Source organism: Bactrocera latifrons, unplaced genomic scaffold (assembly GCF_001853355.1).
Source record: "Bactrocera latifrons isolate USDA-ARS-PBARC rearing strain unplaced genomic scaffold, ASM185335v1 scaffold_3, whole genome shotgun sequence".
NCBI lineage: Eukaryota > Metazoa > Arthropoda > Insecta > Diptera > Tephritidae > Bactrocera > Bactrocera latifrons.
Window position 1 is genome coordinate 2,838,666 of NW_017536629.1, and position 8,946 is coordinate 2,847,611.

An 8,946-nucleotide genomic window follows, 5' to 3' on the forward strand; every position below is an offset into this window, starting at 1 on the left:
AATTTTAGTAATTTCCGTTAAATTATCTTTTGGATATGGTTTTCCTTATTTCGCTCCTGCTCACCAAATAACAACTTATCCAGGCGAAAGAAAAGAAGCTTTCAACTGCGCAAGATACCGTAAATGAAGGTTAGAAACGTAAAATTTTCTGTAATGAACACTAAAAGCAAGTACCACTATACTCATCTCAAATTTGGAAATATTTATGTAAGTTTCGGGGATTGAGAATAAATATTCTTCCGCTAATGATTGCCAACAAGTACAAAATAAATACTTATTTAGAAATTTTAGTGCTTTGTCACGTACGATACTTTTAATCTAAATTAGAAGATTTACACCAGAGTAATGGCACGTGACGTGGCAAGCTTTGAATATTTAATCAAATTCAAAGGAATCAGTAATATTCAGAGATTTTATATTTAACAAGGAGATCCTTTTATTGTTTTATGATTTAAAAGCTTAATCGAAATACTTATGGCAACTTAAAAGCCTTGTTAGTAAAGATTTGAGATCACTTAGATCACTGCAAGGCTACGCCATCTGAAATCCTTAAACACTTTGATTTCACACCAAAATACTTGAATTATCAGATCGCTGAGTCTAGTCACGACTACTGTTGCCTTGGAGAGAGCCATGGGAGGAAAAGACTCACTACAAGAAAAAGGTGGTGAGATTATTTACGAATGAATTAAAGCATGATTTTTACCAGCTCCAGTTTTAAGCTTCCTGCAGTGGTCAGCGACTTCCAAGCGGACATGAAATAGCAGAAATAGAAATAAAACTTCTAAGCACATTTATGATGAAGTCGTATCACCATTTGCTGAAATCAAACTAAAGGAGTTTTTCGTCTGTGTTCGCAAAAATACTGAACATAATAGTCTAAGAGTGATGTATCCACCATACTTTTGGGATTAGCCACGTAACCTAATCTAACCAACATATAGCATCAATATTAACATTTTTTCATACCCGAAACTGAATATGGAGATGCGTTCCGTAATATTAAAAAAAAAAATCAGTAATAGTTTGTGGTACTTAGATTAAAAACGTTATATTATTTTTTAAACTAAAACTTTCTATTAAATTTGTTTAATCTAAATTCTCAATAACGGTTTTGAGATAGTATAAGGGTTCGATTTTATTACAGGAAAGTGAAAACGTGAATTGAATTTCCGAATTGGAACCTTCGAGATTGCACCTTATAGTATTTGCTGCTATCTTACAATCGCATAACTGAGAGCGAATGAACCGTTAATGGTTGGCAACTTTCTTGGACTATACTCTGTAGATATTAGCATTTAAATGTAAACCATTTACTTGAAGTGAAGGAGCCACCCTAAAAAATAAATATTTATATATGTTTAAAGAGTTTCCTAGTTGCCCTAGGTCAGACGTACTTTGAACGGGTCATAAAAAGTTGACTTCTTCCCTAAGGCCTGGAATTGTGTCAACAACTCCAAGAGATACCCATTCAAATTTCTGGTGCATAAATAGAATTACTTCGGACAACAGATGGCGGGTCAGCAATAATGCTAGTGTACCATGAGTTATAACAGAGCATAATGTTGTGATCCACTTAAATTTTTCAAAGCTACTTGTCAATAAAAGATTATGTGATGATAAATATATTATAAGGAAAGAATTGCCAACGAGCCATTTGGCAGGCATTGAAAAGATAGACCGTGAAACATTCAAGTCATTCTCGCTAGGGATAACTGTAAAGAAAGAAAAAGAACATGAACGACGAAGCTCTGCAAAGTAAAAGTAAACAAAAACAATAAAAAAAAAGAAATTGAAATTCTAACAGCTACGGCCTTCACCACGCAACTGCTAAGATAAAGAACCTTGTAGCGGATTCGCCGCAAATGAGCGCCTTATTCCTGCCATTCCGGAGAAATTCTGTTCGCTTGAAATTCGTTAACGTATGTAGTTCATCGATACGCTCTTTTATTTGCTCACGCATTTCTGTTAGTTTCTCTCGACGTCGTTTTGTTGCTAAAGGAGAAACGAGGCAAGAGAGCGCCTAGTCTCAATTATCAACTGTATGGCAACGCTTTCCGCGCTCAATTGCACTCAACTAGTAACACCACATATACTTAACAACAATGACAATAACAACAAAAATAACGATTCGCGACAACAAACGGTTTGTTTATGTTTTGGCCGCTGCTGAAGCTGCGTCTCACCGGCTGCCGTATTGCGCTCTTCGCTGCTCAACCGAGTTGCTGCATAAACTGCTGCGTCGCCATCCAACTCAACTTTGCTGGGACAAACGACCTACAGTGGCAGAGACAGTAGCAGAAAAAGCAACTGTAACATCCCACAGACATCAGCAGTGACAGCAACAGTAGCAGAGACAGCGACATTGCCTCTGTCACAGCTCTGACTGCAGCAGCGACAGAGGTACTAGCTGTCGATGGCTGGTCGTGCATGAATGGAAGCACTCGCCAATCGTTAAATTTGTTTGCTTTCAGTCTTATTCTGTTGCCGGACGTGTGTAGAACTTACGATCGGAAAATATTCTGTTTGTGACAAGTACGGTTGTATTATAAAAAGAAGAAGCAGAGAACTTGTACTTGAAAACCTCGGTTGGACGTTACTCATTCGACGCGTCGTACGACAATTTCAAATCGACCGCGTTACGCGCTGGTGCTTAGTTGCGGATTGGGCGTTAAATTTTAATTGAATTTTAATTTGCGATCTTTTATGAGTTTTTCGCGTTAATTGAGTACAATGATGAAGTGGCCAACCGAATGCTGCTTTTGTGGAATTATCTAAATTTGCCTTAACGCAATATTTACGGCTCGATTATTGTGCTTGCGCTTAAAACAAAAGTGCTGAAAATTTAAATTTGAAACAGGTTAGTAGCTGCTGATGAAGCTGAATGAAATATAGGGTTGTTTTTGTGCTGTTTGCGCCATTTTTGGCGTTAATTTGGATAAATGTGGAATTCATGTGGCCGAATGGAAGCAGTAAAGTGGAAAATGTGAAGCCTCTGAATGAAGTGGGAATGAATTCAATTTGACAAAAAATTCTGAAAAAATATGGTGCGTAAAATAGTTACGAGTACTAAATTATAAGATAGAAATTTTATTAAAAAATCTTTATATTGCAAAAAATAAGTTGAGTATTTATTTTTAAAGTGTGTAAAAATATTTGTTTTCAATTAAAAATTAAATAAAATGAAGGTACTTCCAAGCTGCATCCATAATATGTAGATTTGAAAATACAAAAAAAACGGAATTTTTTGAGAAAGTAAAAATAATGTATATAAATAACCAAAATGGTAAATGGTTAAAATAAGGTTACTTCAGGGCATATATACAGCCATGAATATATGTACATGCAGAGTTGGCAAAACAAAATTTTTGGACAATTTTTTACCGATGTTATAACCAAAATGCTAATGGAAATCTAATAAGTGATGTTAAGAAAATTAGAATCTGTTTAATACAAGATGTTGTGCGCAGCAGAACAGTAAGCATTTGGAAAAACCATACAAGAAAAATTTGAAATAATTTTACGCATTAACCATGCACATAAAACCGTATATAAATACTATATTATGTGAAAAGTGCTTAAATAAGTCCGAAAATTTAAACAAAGCATTGAAAGTTTTAATAATTAGTGCGATAGAATTTTTCATTTGAGAAATCAAAAATAATTTTCGTACCAGCAAAGCTCTGGGTGTTATAATTAAAATGCTACATAATTATTAATTAATTAAGGAATAATATTAATTTACTAGTTCAATAATTAAAGAGAGTAATTGGAGGATGGAGTCATGTGTAGAAGTTCACGCAAGTGAGGAAAGTTTTCTGATCGCCATTCACGTGGGAGTGGCCAGAAACGATTCTTTTACATATGACTCAAGCAGCTCACGACTTCCGGTCTTTGACCAAGTATCCTCTGGGTAGCCTAAGAACATCCGTTCGAAGGTGAGCTAAAGTGAGAAGGCGAAACATTCCCTGCATAGGGTTGTGCGCTGGGTTTGGGACCCGCCACGTAAAAAAACCACCCCAATGAAAACGCAACAACAGCCTCGGATGAGAGACCCCACTTTTGATAAGAAACGACTGGCGCGCTGTTGTTAACTCGGCTATAATCGCGTAAGCGGTGACTACGCCAATCAAGAAGAAGAAGAATTAATTAATTTCGTGTTGTGAAATGACATATAAACAAATATTTATAAGTGTTCAAAACATAAGAAAGTATTTTCGAAAATTTCTTCATTTCTCCTGTTTTGATGGACGATACATTTTGTCACTAATTATTAGTAGACGGTGAGTGCAATATCAATTTATTTTAATCCAAAGTAATCAACAAAGTATTTGAGATAAAAATCTAAATGACAACAAAAACTTTTAGTATTTTTTAAATGCCGTTTTAAAAGTGCTAATTGCTAACTAAAAAGCTTTAAATTAATATGATCAAAAAGATATAAAAATTAAAATGTCTTTGAGCAAATTTTTCATTTAATTGAATTCTTCAACACTTTTAACGAATGGTGTTCGCCACTCTACTTAACTGTTTGTTTGCTTGTGTGCAATTGAACGCTGCTTAATCACGGCATTTGCTCTCATTGTTTGACGTTAGGTTGACAGATTTAACGCGCAACTTGAAAACATTGACTACGAAAACTTAAACTTGACTAAGTGGGTGCCTTGCTGTATGTATATGTATACCTGATAATCCCAATCCATTCGTGGTCAATGTGCGATAATTTGCTATGATAAGATCAACTTGGCTAAGAAAAATATTAGAAATCTGTTTTCGTAGCCTTATCGGTTCTTGACTAGTACATATCGTCACCTGAAATGCAAAATAACGTATCGTCAAAAAATTCGAAATTGAGTGTCTTATTGATTACGCTTCACTACTTCAAATTACATACATAATATTACTTATGCTCAACAATTTCAGCTTCTGCGCTCTTATATAATAATATAAACCAGTTTTAGCCAACATTATTTTTTTTTTCCACTCATTTTACGTTTTATTTCGTGCTTCATTCATGGTACTGTAAATTTCCGAAAATGTTGTTACGTTATTTTGCACTTCAGATGACGACATGTCTACTAACTACCTAAGTGTACTGGCTGTGTTAGTGGACACTTTCATTCATTTGTTGCAGTTATTAGCATTGATTTTGCTTTGGTTTAGACATCTGGGAGATAATTTGAAAATCTGTAATTTGTTAGAATATTCTTGAGATTGCAAGTTCGAGTGTGAAACTAGAGTTCGTTGAATCCAAAGAAATTGTGTAACAACAATCATATTATTAAAGATTGGCGAGATAGCAAATTTGATCAGCTAAAGTCAATATTATATGTATACTGGCCATAGCTTTTAATCTAAGCAAATTTTCTCCGCAAAAGTTACATACACGTTGTGGATGTAACTCGAAAATGGTTAGAGAATTTAAGATATATATACTAAATTAAGTTGAAGATGGATTAACAGATAATTATAAATTAAATATTAAAAAAAAAAACAAGACAAATAACATTAACAAATTATATTAAGCCGCGAAACATCCTAAATTCACTGAACTAAAGTGACCACTTTCAGCTTAATAGCACACATATACACACACAGGAGTTAATTGATTAATTAACCAGCTTTGCTCGATTAAAGCACTAATTTAGAACAATTTACCATGCAAAATAAAAATTAAATTTTACTACATTAGATTTTAATCGAATTGAAATTGAATTCAAACTGGAATGCTACTGCAAGCTCTTGTCCACACTATGAAATTGGCTGTGTTTAACTCTACTGGTTGCTGTCCAGACTATGAATTTGGTTGTGTGCATTGATAAATTAGCAATAAGCTAATGACCTTTAATCAGTTGAATGAATACAAAATGCAGAACACAAGCAAATATTATTAACGATCAGCTAATTGAGTAGCAGGTGCGCAAAAAAAAAACACTAGTTTCTCAATAATATTCCTAACGAACGAAATTAATTTATCTTTGCAAAATGCTTTTGCTATGTAATATTTGTATTTACTTTGTTTGTTAGCTAAGAGATTACTGTCAAAATATGCTTTTCTTAACCGCACAGGTTGAGAATCACACTAAGTTCATTGTGGCATCACTATTTGTCAACAAAAGTACCACTGGCTGTACAGATCATTTCAGTTCAATAGAAGCATCTGCGTCAATGCCACTAAGCGCTTTTCCAAGCAATTTTCAGGTGTGTATATATGTTTTTTTATATGTGAAAATGAAAAACCAAAAGAGAAGAAGTCCTTATCAAACTCATTATCATGACAATTCAATTAAAGCTGTGGTGGTAATGTGTGAGTACAGCAGTATCTGCGTGTGAGATGATAATAAAATTAACATTCGCTTGCATTTAACAAAATGCAAACAATTTATGTTCATTGTTATATACCAATTTATTTGTTATTGGCACATAACGCAACCGATATATTTACTTGGGCTCAGTCTGCCAGTAAATGCCTTTGAATTGTTGATGTTCCCACATTTTTAGTGGCAATTTAACCTCATTTGTATTTAAATGTTAATAACCACCAAGCTTGTTTGTGTGAATGGAAAGGGTATAGTTGTCTGACAATAAATTAAAGTCCAAGGTATATTTATTTATTACACCTAAAACGTAGGCAACTTGGGCAGTTGGAAAATCCCCGCCCTATATAACACAATTTTTTGACAAAATTTGTTTTTTTTAGTCATCAACGTCCACTTCAAGTGTGATTAAAGCGACCCTCCAACTTTTCGATACTCTTTCTGTAGTATGACCTGTGCTTTGCTTCAAAATAGGCCTCAGTTTCAGCAATTACGTCTTCAGAAAATTGTTTGCAGAGAGCAATTTTTGAGATCTGAGAACAGAAAATAGTAGCTGGTAGCCAAACGTGGATAATACGGTGGTTGCGGAATCAATTCGAAGTTCAATTAATAGATTTTTGCCTTCATTTTCACGGACTAGCGACACCGTGCATTGTCCTGCTGAAACAATAATACTAATGCTATGTAATAGTAGTTGTTGATGATCGTTCCTTTTTCGAAGTAGTTAATAAAAATGTTTCCAAGCTCATCCAAAAATATAGACTAAATAACATTGGCAGCCGACTGTTGCGTTCTTCCACGTTGGTTCAACGTGTACAGTTCACACGGAGAATTGACAATTGGACTTCAGAGTGAAATAATGGGACCATGTTTCATCAAGTTTCATATATCGATGTAAAAGCTCTAGTTTACTACGCTTGAACATCTCCAAAAACTGACCCGAATCATCAACACGTCGGGGTTTTTTGTCAAAAGTGAGCTCGCGTAACACTCACTTTGTACAGAGCTTTCTCATACCCAAATGACCCATTCGGACCAGAACTTAAGTGACAGATCTATGCAAACTAGACATTGAGAAAAAGGGTCTTAGAGTGCCTGCTATCTTCGAAAACTGCTCTTTACAGTTATTCAAAACCATTCTGTGGACTGTTTTAATGCTTTTGTCGATAAGACGGCGTCCACTGTCGTTACGTCTAAACGTAAAATGCCAATTCTTGATGGTTGATTTTCTTGGAGCAGTGTCCAGAAACTCGTCATTAAGCCTAGTTTTACTTCAATTATACTTTTTCCCTTCAAAAAGCAATATTTTTTCAACATATAGTACTTTATAATCTATTTTTTCACAATAACAAAAGTTGCTTCATTCAAAATGATATAATTCACAAACTAACGATCTGACGCTTCTCATATTTATACTCTCCTTTTGAAGGCTAGTGCTAACTAAAAATCATATGGATCACCGTCTATGCATCAGATGGGAAACTTTTAAATTGACGTGTTATATTCTCATTGGAAAGCCATCAGTAACTTCACAGATATTTATTTAAAATGTTACTATAGCTCTGCTTCCACATTAGTAATCCTTTAACGAGTTCAGTGCCCTTGTTACACCACAAACCCTAAAGAGACTAATGACTCTCACAGAAAATTGCAGGTTAATTGTCTGCTTCTCATTTACTGTGATTAATTTCTAATAAAAACGATTATGAGCGAATAATTGCTTTCACTATCAAACAGCTAAGTAACTTTATTAGTACTTTCTCAGTTTTATTCTGTTAACTCTGAACTCTTTGCTTTATTTTGTTTGGTTTGTGTTAACCTAACTATTATTATCTATATTTTAATATGTTTTGTAATGAAGCTGTAAATTCCGGTATATCCCATAAATAGCGTCTCCGAGTTCAATAACCGTTGTTGTCATTTTGCATGCAAACTATTGAAAACGCTTAACGATCACTAGCCTTAAAAAAAAGGTAATAAAACATAAAGTAACATGACCATGAATAAAAAATGACCGAAAGTGTTTATGACAACTTTTATAACAAATTATGTAATTTGTGAGCAGCAGCCAACTAGCGGCATTAATTACTCGCTAAACACAAATATACAGCCAGACCTCTTACACCATTGCAGCCGCCACCGTATCGTGTTTCAGTGTGGTTGGTTGCGTTAATGAAGCACTTAACTTGAAAGCCATAAAATATTCGTTGTCAAGCACGTGCTTAAAGAAAGAGAAGGTAATAGACTAAAAAGAAATTATTTCTAGTAAATTTGGACAGCGAGAGCATGCAGCAAATTCTTTCAAATCTAATTATGCACAAACCGAAAGCTGCTCACTTGCATGTTTGATGTTTGCATATGTGTGTGTTGATTTAAACCGGAAAAGATCAACAGGGTGATAGCAACGCTGTAGCCTCACATCATATTGACTAAGGAACATAAATCCCACAAACCAAAAAAGGAATACTTAAGCGAACCTATGAAATGCCAAATTAAGTCAGCAATGCTGTTTTACTTGTTTCGACTTTGAGTTTTCATTTGCTTTGATTTTGATTGTTTGATTGTCGACTGCGGATTTTAGTACGCGTTGATATAAATATGCAGCCAAGCATGCGAAGATCTATATTTC

General features: G+C 34.5%; 1 protein-coding gene across 3 annotated transcripts in view; it reads left to right on the forward strand.

Annotated features, from left to right (window-relative positions):
• Positions 1-2,509: 2,509 nt before the first annotated feature.
• Positions 2,510-8,946, forward strand: part of LOC108970481 (tachykinin-like peptides receptor 99D) — a 40,564-nt gene continuing 34,127 nt past the window's right edge. For 2 of the 3 annotated variants that reach the window (XM_018935900.1, XM_018935904.1), the window contains exon 1: positions 4,179-4,283. The gene's annotated coding sequence lies outside the window, so the exon portion shown is untranslated. Of the gene's footprint in view, positions 2,861-4,178; positions 4,284-8,946 lie in introns of those variants that run through there. The other variant, XM_018935901.1, reaches the window with a different exon arrangement.